We start from the raw sequence: 13,241 nt of genomic DNA, 5'->3' as shown, positions 1-13,241 counted from the left end.
TTAAGCCCACTTTTTAATGGAGTTAGTTGGTTTTGGTTGTTCATTTGCTTAAGTTCCTTATGGATTCTGGATATTAGATCTTTGTTGGATGCATAGTTTGTGAATATATTCCCCTATTCTATAGGTTTTCTGTTTACTCTGTTGATAGTTTGTTAATGTGCAGAAGCGCTTTAGTTTAATTAGGTTGCACTCATTAATTGTTTTGTTGCAAATGCTTTTAAGGACTTGGTCATAAATTCTTTTACAAGGCCAATGTCTAAATGGTATTTTCTAGATTTTCTTCTAGGATTCTTATAGTTTGAGGTCTCATATTTAAATATTTAATCCATCCTGGGTTAATTTTTGTATATGGTAAAAGAGGCCAATTTCATTCTTCTGTGTATGGCTAGCCAGGTATCCCAGCAACATTTATTGAATAAAGAGTCCTTTCCCCACTGCAAAAAGAGCAAATCTGGAGGCATCACATTACCCAACTTCAAAATACTTTATATGGCTACAGTAACCAAAACAGCATGGAACTGGTACAACAGCAGACACATAGACCAACAGAACAGAACAAGGAACCTAGAAATGAATCTGCACACCAGTAGCCATCTGATCTTTGACAAAATTGACAATAAATATTCCTTGAATAAAGAAAATAGTAATTGCAAGTAGGAGGGAAAAGACTAAGGTTGCTTTCACAACATATATGTCTATGTGAATTTTGTGACCGCCAAAGATTTAGAAATTTAAGATAAGAGTAAATTTGAGACAAATATGATACAGTTAAGGTGGAGCATGTTAAGAGTTACCAGCTGTCTCAGTTTCCTGGACCTGAAGGATTTCCCAGAATGCAGGAATTTCAGTGACTAAACTGAGGCAGTTCCTGGACAACTGGGATAGTAGGTGCCCGTAACATAGAGATGCCTGGGAGAAATATGCCAGAGAGTCAGCAGGTTACTGAGTTGTAGAGTTTAGAAGAAAGACCTGCACTATAGAAATATATTTGTTGATTCATCAACATTGGGTATTATGTGATTTTATAAGGGTAGATGAGTTTTCTAAAGACTGTGTCGATGTTAAAAAAAGTTATCTTTAAGTTCAATGTTCAGAGTGTAGGCTTAAGGCTTGCTGTGCATTTTGCCTTTCAGGGGAGATATGAGTTCCAGAAGAATCTTCTGAAGATTCCATAGGTCTGGTTCTGTCCTTGGTTTACACATAAGAGTTAATCAAAGGTGTATGAAATTTCTACCCTATCAAGCTCAGCTAACTAAGAAAGATTCCAGGCATGTGCCTCGGTATAAAAGGGAATAAAGTATCATGGAGAAAGCATTGTGGAACCTAAAATAATTAGTTAATAAGCAAATTTTTTTTTTTTTTGGAAAGATGAGCAAACTTTTCAGAGCGAAGAAATTCTAACTTGCTCTTATTTTAAAACTCAAAGGAAACCACATGAAAGGTATTGTTTTCTCTGCTTTGTTGGCAGCAGAGCTGATTGTACTGATTCCTAGGTCTGTAAGTTACATTGTAGGCTTGCAAATGATAAAAAATATTAAATAATAATAGAGAATGAGATATTGAAGTTTATGAAATATTAGCAGTGACACTGAAAGGCTAATGGATATATGGATCTTAAGTACATCTCATGAAATGTAGTCTAGGCCGTTGGGAAGCATTAGTGGAAACTGTTACATTCTGAAACTTTGTCCTTGTCTACCTTTAAGCATTTCTGAAAATTACCTCATAAATCTTTTATTCATTTTCTATAATCCTGTTGGGCGTTGCACTCTCTTTAAATATGTCAGATCTGGCATTTTTCAGGTATACATATTTTCTTCCAGTTCTGGCACTGGAGGTTTGTAACCACCAATAGAATTTATGAGAGTTGGGAGAGTAATTTTAAAAACTCCGTGGAATTTCTTTCTGACCCATGGAAGAAGCAGAAACACTTATTCTAACCTGTGCCATCCAACTTGGCAGCTGCTAGCTACAGGTGGCTATTGAGCACAGGAAGTGTAGCTAATTCTAATTGAAATGGGCTCTAAGTGTGAAATACACTCTGGATTTTGAAGACTTCATATGAAACAAAGAATATAAAATACTTTATCATTAGTTTTATTTAATAATGATTTAAATAGTATAATAAATTTATTTAATGAATTAGATAAATGTAAAACATTTATTAACTATGATTAAATATCAAAATAATATTTTTGATATTATTTTTTGATTTTTGATTTGTTGTGTTCAATAAAATAGAATATTAAAATGAATTTCACCTGTTTATTTTTGCTTTTGTAATGTGGCCAATAGAAAATTAAAAATATACATATATATGTGTTGCATTTGTGGCTCACATTTAATTTCTATTGTGTGATGTTCTACACTTTACTTCTTAATCTCTTCCCATTCAAATACAAGTGCAAAATGAGAGAACACATTGTATGAGCATGTCTGTGTGTGCGTGTGTATGTTGATGGGGTAGTTGGAGTTAACAAGTTTGTAATCATGTTGTTTCTCTCAACTATCTATAGTTCTTGTCTGACCCTAAATGTAAAATTCTAAATACCAATGACATAGCCTAACAATGCCTTTTTATCTCTTTATACATAAAAAACAAATATTAAATGAGGACTTTATGGACTGGGCCTACTATTTCATCCTTAAACAGAGAAAATGTTTTATAGATGTACAGTTAAATCTAGGGATACTTCCCCCTAATCTTTTTCAAGCACTCTCTTGAGAGGAAGACATACTTTAAAGCATGCATTACAGGTATTACAGGTATTATTTTATGACAGCTTTCAAATGTTGATACCTTTTTTACTTATAAGCTTGTGAACCCTGAGATAATGCTGAAATTCTTTAAAAATATATTATTACAGTATTCAAGTTTAGCAATGTGGTATTTGCTGAATTTTATATGTAATTCTGAATTATAAATCATAAATGAAAACTGTCCTCAGTTGTATAATGATAACACATATTCACATTTTCTTTCCATGAAAGGAATTATTTGAAAATGCTTATTAAATGCTATTGTGTGCAAAGTATTTTTCTAAATCCTTACAACAAATCTATGAGTTGGTCACTATAAATACTCCTTTTTATAGATCAGGCAATGGATATGCTGAGAAATTAACTTACTTGAACGAAGTCACTCAAATAGCCAAAGAGCAGATTCGGCCCTGGCAGTCTGGTTCCACAGTTACAACCTAATCATCATGAGATACTGTTTCTCTTGATGCTATTTTAATCACATTTCATATTTCAACTATTTTTCCATATATATGTGTATATATATGTATATATATACACATACAGACATATATGTATATATACATACAGACATATATGTGTATATATAGGTTAACATTGATTAAGTACTAACGTATCAGATACAGTAAAAATAACTTTATATTTATTATCTTGCTAAATCTTACAACAATCCCTGTGGGACTTGTGGTTCCTAGTTTAAGGACAGCAAATTGAAGACCGCAGAGATTGTGAGCACAGCTGGGGCTGAAGCCCTGATCATGTCTGTGGCCAAAGTCCTGTTCTGTATTATGACACAACTGAGAGAGTTTGCAAGACAAAATCTTAGATCCTTGAAGGCAACCAAAATAGAGTGATTGTGTAGAGTTAAAATACAGGACCTGATGCAAAATTTAATGGGAAGTAAAGAAAGGACAAACCACTGGGTATAGAAGCAGATAATTAGATGGAGAAAATGAATGCAAAGGTTTAACAGGAGATACGCTACATTTTAATAATTTTTTAAGATTATACTTTAAGTTCTAGGGTACATGTGCACAATGTGCAGGTTTGTTACATATGTATACATGTGCCATGTTGGTGTGCTGTACCCATTAATTTGTCATTTACATTAGGTATTTCTCCTAATGCTATCCCTTCCCCAACCCCACAACAGGCCCCTGTGTGTGATGTTCCCCAGGCTGTGTCTAAGTGTTCTCACTGTTCAATTGCCACCTATGAATGAGAACATGCGGTGTCTGGTTTTCTGTCCTTGTGATAGTTTGCTCAGAATGATGGTTTCCAGCTTCATCCATGTCCCTGCAAAGGACATGAACTCATCCTTTTATATGGCTGCATAGCATTCCATGGTGTATATGTGCCACATTTTCTTAATCCAGTCTATCATTGATGGACATTTGGGTTGGTTCCAAGTTTTTGCTATTGTGAATAGTGCCACAATAAACATACATGTGCATATGTCTTTATAGTAGCATGATCTATAATCCTTTGGATATATACCCAGTAATGGGATTGCTGTGTCAAATGGTATTTCTAGTTCTAGATCCTTGAGGAATTGCCACACTGTCTTCCACAATGGTTGAACTAGTTTACACTCCCACCAACAGTGTAAAAGTATTCCTATTTCTCCACATCCTCTCCAGCACCTGTTGTTTCCTGACTTTTTAACGATTGCTATTCTAACTGGTGTGAGATGGTATCTCATTGTGGTTTTAATTTGCTTTTCTCTGATATCCAGTGATGATGAGCATTTCTTCATGTGTCTTTTGGCTGCATAAATATCTTCTTTTGAGAAGTGTCTGTTCATATCCTTCACCCACTTTTTGTTGGGGTTGTTTGATTTTTTCTTGTAAATTTGTTTAATTTCTTTGTAGATTCTGGATATTAGCCCCTTATCAGATGGGTAGATTGCAAAGATTTTCTCCCATTTTATAGGTTGCCTGTTCACTCTGATGGTAGTTTCTTTTGCTGTGCAGAAGCTCTTTAGTTTAATTAGATCACATTTGTCAATTTTGACTTTTGTTGCCATTGCTTTTGGTGTTTTAGACATGAAGTCCTTGCCCATGCCTATATCCTGAATGGTATTGCTAGGTTTTCTTCTAGGGTTTTTATGGTTTTAGGTCTAACATTTAAGTCTTTAATCCACCTTGAATTAATTTTTGTACAAGGTGTAAGGAAGGGATCCAGTTTCAGCTTTCTACATATGGCTAGCCAGTATTCCCAGCACCATTTATTGAATAGAGAATCCTTTCCCCATTTCTTGTTTTTGTCAGGTTTGTCAAAGATCAGATGGTTGTAGATATGTGGTATTATTTCTGAGGGCTCTGTTCTGTTCCATTGGTCTATGTCTCTATTTTGGTACCAGTACCATGCTGTTTTGGTTACTGTAGCCTTGTGATATAGTTTGAAGTCAGGTAGCGTGATGCCTCCAGCTTTGTTCTTTTGGCTTAGGATTGACTTGGCCTTGCGGGCTCTTTTTTGGTTCCAAATGAACTTTAAAGTAGTTTTTTCCAATTCTGTGAAGAAAGTCATTGGTAGCTTGATGGGGATGGCATTGAATCTATAAATTACCTTGGGCAATATGGCCATTTTCACGATATTGATTCTTCCTACCCATGAGCATGGAATGTTCTGCCATTTGTTTGTGTCCTCTTTTATTTCGTTCAGCAGTGGTTTGTAGTTCTCTCTGAACAGGTCCTTCACATCCCTTGTAAGTTGGATTCCTAGGTATTTTATTCTCTTTGAAGCAATTGTGAATGGGAGTTCACTCATGATTTGGCTCTCTGTCTGTTATTGGTGTATAGGAATGCTTGTGATTTTTGCACATTGATTTTGTATCCTGAGACTTTGCTGAAGTTGCTTCTCAGCTTAAGGAGATTTTGGGCTGAGACGATGGGGTTTTCTAAATACACAATCATGTCATCTGCAAACAGGGACATTTTGACTTCCACTTTTCCTAACTGAATACCCTTTGTTTCCTTCTCCTGCCTGATTGCCCTGGCTGGAACTTCCAACACTATGTTAAAAAGGAGTGGTGAGAGAGGGCATCCTTGTCTTGTGCCAGTTTTCCAAGGGAATGCTTCCAGTTTTTGCCCATTCATTATGATATTGGCTGTGGGTTTGTCATAAATAGCTCTTATTATTTTGAGATATGTCCCATCAATACCTAGTTTATTGAGAGTTTTTAGCATGAAGGGCTGTTGAATTTTGTCAAAGGGCTGTTGAATTTTTTCAAAGGCCTTTTCTGCATCTATTGAGATAATCATGTGATTTTTGTCTTTGGTTCTGTTTATAAGATGGATTACGTTTACTGATTTGTGTATGTTGAACCAGCCTTGCATCCCAGGGATGAAGCCAACTTGATCGTGGTGGATAAGCTTTTTGATGTGCTGCTGGATTCGGTTTGCCAGTATTTTATTGAGGATTTTTGCATCGATGTTCATCAGGGATATTGGTCTAAAATTCTCTTTTTTTGTTGTGTCTCTGCCAGGCTTTGGTATCAGGATGATGCTGGCCTCATAAAATGAGTTAGGGAGGATTCTCTCTTTTTCTATTGATTGGAATAGTTTCAGAAGGAATGGTACCAGGTTCTCTTTGTATCTCTGGTAGAATTTGACTGTGAATCCTTCTGGTCCTGGACTTTTTTTGGTTGTAGGCTATTAATTATTGCCTGAATTTCAGAGCCTGTCATTGGTCTATTCAGAGATTCAACTTCTTCCTGGTTTAGTCTTGGGAAGGTGTATGTGTCAAGGAATTTATCCATTTCTTGTAGATTTTCTAGTTTATTTGCACAGAGTTCTTTATAGTATTCTCTGATGGTAGCTTGTATTTCTGTGGGATCAGTGGTGATATCCTCTTTATCATTTTTTATTGTGTCTATTTGATTCTTCTGTGTTTTCTTCTTTATTAGTCTTGCTAGCTGTCTATTTTGTTAATCTTTTCAAAAAACCAGCTCCTGGATTCATTGATTTTTTGAATAGGTTTTTGTGTCTCTATCTCCTTCAGTTCTGCTCTGATCTCAGTTATTTCTTGCCTTCTGTTAGCTTTTGAATGCGTTTGCTCTTGCTTCTCTAGTTCTTTTAATTGTGATGTTAGGGTGTCGATTTTAGATCTTTCCTGCTTTCTTTTGTGAGCATTTAGTGCTATAAATTTCCCTCTACACACTGCTTTAAATGTGTCCCAGAGATTCTGGTATGTTGTGTCTTTGTTCTCGTTGGTTTCAAACAACACCTTTATTTCTGTCTTCATTTTGTTATTTAACCAGTAGCCATGCAGGAACAGGTTGTTCAGTTTCCATGTAGTTGTGCAGTTTTGAGTGAGTTTCTTAATCCTGAGTTCTAATTTGATTACATTGTGGTCTGAGAGACAGTTTGTTATGATTTCTGTTCTTTTACATTTGCTGAGGAGTGCTTTACTTCCAAATATGTGGTCAATTTTGGAATAAGTGTGATGTGGTGCTGAGAAAAATGTATATTCTGTTGATTTGGGGTGGAGAGTTCTGTAGATGTCTATTAGGTCCACTTGGTGAGGCGCTGGGTTCAAGTCCTGGATATGCTTGTTAACTTTCTGTCTTGTTGATCTGTCTAATGTTGACAGTGGGGTGTTAAAGTCTCCCATTATTATTGTGTGAGAGTTTAAGTCTCTTTGTAGGTCTCTAAGGACTTGCTTTATGAATCTGGGTGCTCCTGTATTGGGTGCATATATATTTAGGATAGTTAGCTCTTCTTGTTGAATTGATCCCTTTACCATATGTAATGGCCTTCTTTGTCTCTTTTGATTGCTATTGGCTTAAAGTCAGTTTTATCAGAGATTAGGATTGCAACCCCTGCCTTTTTTTGTTTTCCATTTGCTTGGTAGATCTTCCTCCATCCCTTTATTTTGAGCCTATGTGTGTCTCTGCACATGAGATGGGTCTCCTGAATACAGCACACTGATGGGTCTTGACTCTTTATCAAATTTGCCAGTCTGTGTCTTTTAATTGGGGCATTTAGCCCATTTATATTGAAGGTTAATATTGTTATGTGTGAATTTGATCCTGTCATTATGATGTTAGCTGATTATTTTGCTCGTTAGTTGATGCAGTTTCTTTCCAGCATCGATGGTCTTTACAATTTGGCATGTTTTTGCAGTGGCTGGTACCGGTTGTTCCTTTCCATGTTTAGTGCTTCCTTCAAGAGCTGTTGTAAGGCAGGCCTGGTGGTGATGAAATCTCTCGGCATTTGCTTGTCTGTAAAGGTTTTTATTTCTCCTTCACTCATGAAACTTAGTTTGGCTGGATATGAAATTCTGGGTTGAAAATTCTTTTCTTTAAGAATGTTGAATATTGGCCCCCACTCTCTTCTGGCTTGTAGAGTTTCTACCAAGAGATCAGCTGTTAGTCTGATGGGCTTCCCCTTGTGTGTAACCCGACCTTTCTCTCTGGCTACCCTTAACATTGTTTCCTTCATTTCAACCTTGGTGAATCTGACGATTATGTGTCTTGGGGTTGCTCTTCTTGAGGAGTATCTTTGTGGCATTCTCTGTATTTCCTGAATTTGAATGTTGGCCTGCCTTGCTAGATTGGGGAAATTCTCCTGGATAATATCCTGAAGAGTGTTTTCCAACTTGGTTCCATTCTCTCCATCACTTTCAGATACACCAGTGAAATGTAGACTTGGTCTTTTCACATAGTCCCATGTTTCTTGGAGGCTTTGTTTGTTTCTTTTTACTCTAAACTTCTCTTCTCACTTCATTTCATTTATTTGATCTTCAATCACTGATACCCTTTCTTCCACTTGATCAAATCGGCTACTGAAGCTTGTGCATGCGTCACGTAGTTCTCATGCCGTGGTTTTCAGCTCCATCAGGTCATTTAAGGTCTTCTCTATGCTGTTTATTCTAGTTAGCCATTCTTCTAATGTTTTTTCAAGGTTTTTAGCTTCCTTGCTATGGGTTCGAACATCCTCCTTTAGCTTGGAGAAGTTTGTTATTACTGATCTGCTGAAGCCTACTTCTGTCAACTCGTCAAAGTTTCTCTGTCCAGCTTTGTTCTGTTGCTGGTGATGAGCTGCAATCCTTTGGAGAAGAAGAGGTGCTCTGGGTTTTAGAATTTTCAGCTTTTTTGTTCTGGTTTCTCCCCATCTTTGTAGTTTTATCTACCTTTGGTCTTTGATGATGGTGACCTGCAGATGGGGTTTTGGTATGGATGTCCTTTTTGTTAATGTTGATGGTATTCCTTTCTGTTCGTTAGTTTTCCTTCTAACAGTCGGGACCCTCAGCCGCAGGTCTGTTGGAGTTTGCTGGTGGTCCACTCCATACTCTGTTTGCCTGGGTATCACCAGCAGAGGCTGCAGAACAGCAAATATTGTAGAACAGCAAATGTTGCTGCCTGATCCTTCCTCTGGAAGCCTTCATCTTAGAGGGGCACCCAGCCGTATGAGTTGTCAGTTGGCTACTGACTGGGAGTTATCTCCTGGTTAGGCTACTCGGGGGTCAGGGACCCACTTGAGGAGGCAGTCTGTCTGTTCTCAGATCTCAAACTCCGTGCTGGGAGAACCACTGCTCTCTTCAAAGCTGTCAGACAGACAGCTGCAGAAATTTCTGCTGCCTTTTGTTCAGCTATGCCCTGCCCCCAGAGGTGGAGCCTACAGAGGCAGGTAGGCGTTGTTGAGCTGCAGTGGGCTCCACTCAGTTCGAGCTTCCTGTCTGCTTTGTTTACCTAGTCAAGCCTCAGCAATGGCGGACACCCCTCCCCCAGCCTCGCTGCTGTCTTGCAGTTCGATCTTGGACTGCTCTGCTAGCAGCAAGCAAGGCTCCATGGGTATGGGACCCTCTGAGCCAGGCGCAGAATATAATCTCCTGGTGTGCCGTTTGCTAAGACCAATGGAAAAGCGCAGTATTAGGGCGGGAGTGTCCCCATTTTCCAGGTACCGCCTGTCATGGCTTCCCTTGGCTAGGAAAGGGTATTCCCTGACTCCTTGTGCCTCCAGGGTGAGGCGATGCCCCGCCCTGCTTCAGCTCACACTCCATGGTCTGCACCCGCTGTCCAACCAGTCCCAATGAGATGAACCCAGTACCTCAGCTGGAAATGCAGAAATCACCTGTCTTTTGCGTCGCTCATGCTGGGAGCTGTAGACTGGAGCTGTTCCTATTTGGCCATCTTGGAATGATCCCCTATTTCAATAATTTTTTTACTTAATTATATAATTAGGAGAAAAGAGAGCACCAAGACAAATCAGATGGTAAAGATATAGGAATATAGGTAAAATTCTCAGATATCATAGTATATGAGATACTTACTATAGAGTATCTTTATAAATGATACTAGTTTTACACATTCACATTTGGTTTCACTAGATCACCTTCACTGTATTATTAAATACAAACTGCTTTTGATTCTTTGAAATTTATGCCCTGAGGCCTCAGACAGGTTTTCAGAATAAATAGGGATTATTTTACTCTTGTTACTATTTGCTAACTTCCTGTGGGTTTCACTTAAAGGTTGGTTGATGTAAATTACCCATAGGTATCTCTAGCCCAGAAAAATATTTGGTTCATTTGGCAATTAGTGAGATAGGGATGTCCAAAGTTATACAGATCTGGCAGCAAAGATTTTTCATGGACTGTCCAATGTGGGAAAGTTATAAACACTGGATCGGATCTCTTTACCCCACTGTTTTTGTGTGTGGGCTTTAGGACATTGTGAAGTGAAATAAATGTTCAGTGTTGTGTGGCGTGTAAACTCATATTCAGAGCAGTGGGAGGCAGCTGTGTGTTGCTATGTTTTATATTTAGTTGAAAGATTAATAATGGCAGAAAAATGAAACAAATGCAATTTTTGAGACCCTCTTTGGGATTAGATACTGCATGTGTTATAATTTGATATCCTTACAGTGACTTTCTAAAGTAGGTATTATTGCCATTTTTACATTTAGAGAAACTAAGGCTCAGGGAGCTTATATAACTTGCCAGATATCACATAACAAATAATTGATGGGTTGAGGCTTTAATGCCAGCACTTTCAGTTTCAAAACCCAGCTGTTGCAGAGCAGAGAATCCCCAGGAGAGTAAAATTTAGCAGAAGACCTGGAGATTTCCACATCTTTAGTCTTTCAGAAAACACTTACGGTGTCCTTTTTGTGAAGGTCCATACTTGACACATAATGGATTAAAACTTTAAAAACAGTATTGTCCTCATAATCAAAAACATATTATTTGGACCTTGTCTCAGAATTACTAACCAATAAAAATTACTAGCTATGTCAAGGATAAATAGCATTGTGGCCAACAGGGCCATACGACTGAATGATTTTTATGACATTTTCTGATAATGCCATCCTGACATTACAATTTAGCAACTGTTAGAAGAAACACATTTCTCACTCTTCTGATATGTTTTTTTCCCAATAGAAAGAAGTCACATTAGTATCGCACACCTTCCACACTATTCGTCCAACTCACTCTGGCCCTGGGGCCTGGGGAAAAATGACAAAATAGGTGAATTTGGGAGGCATAATCTGTGCGTACAGGCTTGGCACTGTCCTTCTTTCCTTTTGGGAAATCAGTCTACCTTCAGAAAGTGAACTTTCTCTCATGCTTCTCTAGGGTCTGGCCTCCTGCATAGGGCCAACCTGGCTGTGACTGGAGACATAAGATTGTCCATTTCTGGGCTTAGGCACAAGGCCCATTTCAATCTCATATGAAGCTCGGTCCCCAAAATTAGACTTTATCAGCAATAACGTTGACATTTTAACATTTATCCTTTAGTACTTTTTCTTCTTCTCTTGTGGTTCAGTAATTGAAAAAGTAAAACAGAAAGTATTTATTTTACTTCTCAAAGCCTGAAACATTTGGTATATTTTCTGAGAAAACAGAAGAATAAAAGAGGCAGTGGATTTGCAGACTCAGCATGTGGAGAGGTTTTGTTGTGTGTGACTTTGAGCTTCCTTAAGTGGGCAGCAAACTGGGATCTTGGCAACCTTTTAAGACTGACCATAGGCCCGTTTTTGTCTTTTTAAAATTAAAAATAAGTATTTTTACATATTTATGGGGTACCTGTGATATTTTGATACATACATGCAACGTGTAATGATCAAACAGGGTATTTAGTCTGTCTATCACCTGGGCTTTTATAATTGTGACATTTAAGATGTCCATCGGGTATTAAATCTTGGAGGATAGAAATAAGCACTGTCCTATGGACTATGTAACATGGGCTCCCTCTCTTGAGAGGCCGAAATACACTCCAGGATGACACAGGAGTAATGATTAGGCCCAATGGGTTAAGGAAATTAAAAGCTGGGACTATTGTAAATGTCTTCCCTAGTTCTAACATTTTCTTCCTTGTTTAAGTAGCCCCATTTGTATAACACATGGTCTCTCCCCACACATTTGTTCAACCCATTTCCTGGCAGGTGGAGTGATTTATCTGAATGTTATATTTGGGAAGAATAAATGGGTGTGTTTGGCTCAATGTCAGCCTTCTATCCTCTTTTGGATTCTGTCTGCTCACAGACAGCAGGTCTCCGTTTCTTTCCAGGACAAGTTCTACTGATATGTCAGGGATGCCCGCCTTATTCCAGCATTATTGTAATTTGGTAGATACGTCTGATTAATTCTTGCATTCAGTTTGCATACCTATTGGTCTTATTTCTTAATTTAGTCAAATATTCAGTGGGAATGAAGGACGTTATTTATTTGGTCTTCTTAGAGATGACAGAAGCAGTGAGGGCAAGGAAGAAGCTTGATCAGTGATTTAAATCAGTGTTTTCTAAACTATGCTCCATGCAGCATCTATGTTTTACCTGACACATTTTTGAGATAGTTTCAGAAAATTTGTTCTATAGGCAAATATATTTGGAAAACATTGAGTTAAACAAAGATAAACAAGGAATTTGTTTCATTTTGCTTTTCCTACCATGTGATTTTGCAAAGGCTTTAAACTGACACCTCTATAAAAAAAAACACTAAGATACATAGAGTTTAAACATTTTGTTTTCTCATATTCTTTTTTACATAAATCATTTTTTATCTCTTTGTTATTTTTAAAATATTGATTACAATTATTTGGAAACTTGATTGCATATTTTTATTTATATTCAAATGAAACTTCCTCGGTGACTTTTAAAAAATCATACCAACTTCCAATCCCATACTCCAAATATTTTTTTGAATTTCTAGGTATACAGAATAACTACAATAGCTAGTAAAGACTATGATTGTGCAAAAATACAGAACTATAGTTTCTGCACTAATGAAAGCACTAAAAAAACAATTTTTAAAAATCTTATATTAAGTTTGTAAAATGTGATGAAGACTTGGTTAATAAACTACCCAGTACATTTAATCTCACACGTCACAAAACTCCAAATGAGAAAATGCACACTACATTTAACCTCATGAGCTAAAAAACTCCAAATGAGTTTCTGTGCATTGGCAATGACATGAGGAAAAAAATGCTTTGTTGTGTATTTGCTAACTGTGGGAGGTTACATCTTGTTTTATAA

The sequence above is a fragment of the Pan paniscus genome, chromosome 5 (assembly GCF_029289425.2).
Source record: "Pan paniscus chromosome 5, NHGRI_mPanPan1-v2.0_pri, whole genome shotgun sequence".
NCBI classification, from domain to species: Eukaryota; Metazoa; Chordata; class Mammalia; order Primates; family Hominidae; genus Pan; species Pan paniscus.
The sequence above is the reverse complement of the archived record's forward strand: the minus strand, read 5'-3'. Positions refer to the sequence as shown.